Genomic DNA, 1,259 nt, shown 5'->3' on the forward strand with positions numbered 1-1,259 from the left:
CCAGTTTCAAGATATAGAATGGTGTCATCAAGATAAACACGTTGTATAAGATTTATAAGGATGAGAAATGTCGAGATAAATTTTAAACTGAAATAGGAGATTGTTTTCGGTGTAGGCACGATAATCTGATATCAACATTCTAACAAAACCTGTTTCGTTCGGCACGGTATTAACTTTGTAGAACGGATGGCAACTGCCTGTAGTAGAAACACAAGTGTAGAGGTCGGAAGACTTTCGAAACGTCGTCCTCTACACTTGTGTCTCTACAACAGACAGTTGCCATCCGTTCCAAAAGTTTCATCTTGAATACTCTGCCTAAACAATCTATCAATGGAAGAAATCTGAGTTCGGCAGTGTTAGTCAACAGTGTACTAGCCTGGTGGTTAGTCAACAGTGTACTTGCCTGGTGCTGCTAATACGGTTCGGGAACTAGCAAGACCAAACTTAGCAGGCGGACGTTGTGTGCCTCCCCACCACCACCGCGGGAGGTCAAAACACCAGAGGAAAGTCCCTCAGATATTATGAGGAGGAAAGAGTCTCGTATTAGGTATTTAGGGTCGCTGAAGACCCCGAATCTGGTATCGGATCTTGTGTTCCCGCTCCTCCTCCTCAGGATCCTGAGGTGCGGTTTAAACTGTTCGCAAGCTAACGTGGCAGACGTGATCAAATACCCTAAGCAATTGTGCCAGTGTTTCAACTTAAGTAACTACAGAAGCAAGTGGGTACAATGGATCAGTGTGTGTATTTTATGTTGAAGACAGTAACCATTACTTACAATAACAAGTAGAAAACTTTTCAATAAATGTAGGGATGGTTAATATCAATCCTTGAAAAACAATGCAAACAAGATAGTAGAGATGACACTAGATAATAGCACAGCCACACAGTGTAGTAGAATGTTAACACACAAAAACAGAATAAATTAAACTCACTTGTGATTGAATAGTTATATTAGCTGTAAGTTAATTCTTGCCTGTGCTATTATGTGGGAATGATGCAAATGACATCCCCACTATCTTGTTTTCATTGTTTTTCAAGGATTCATATCGACCATCCCTACATTTACTTCCTTTCTTCTTTCGTTAATGCAGTGTTTCAATAAACGTGAGAAGGTCGTATTTACAACCAAGTTCTAATAACAACGAGGTTACGACTGTAATATTTATTGTTTATCTATTACTGGCTGGTAATTCCAGTTTCATCGTATACTTAAGCTTTTTAAAGGAAAACCAAATTTATGTAAGAAAGCTTACTTCAAG

The sequence above is a fragment of the Limulus polyphemus genome, unplaced genomic scaffold (genome assembly GCF_000517525.1).
Source record: "Limulus polyphemus unplaced genomic scaffold, Limulus_polyphemus-2.1.2 Scaffold7858, whole genome shotgun sequence".
In the NCBI taxonomy this organism is placed as follows: domain Eukaryota; kingdom Metazoa; phylum Arthropoda; class Merostomata; order Xiphosura; family Limulidae; genus Limulus; species Limulus polyphemus.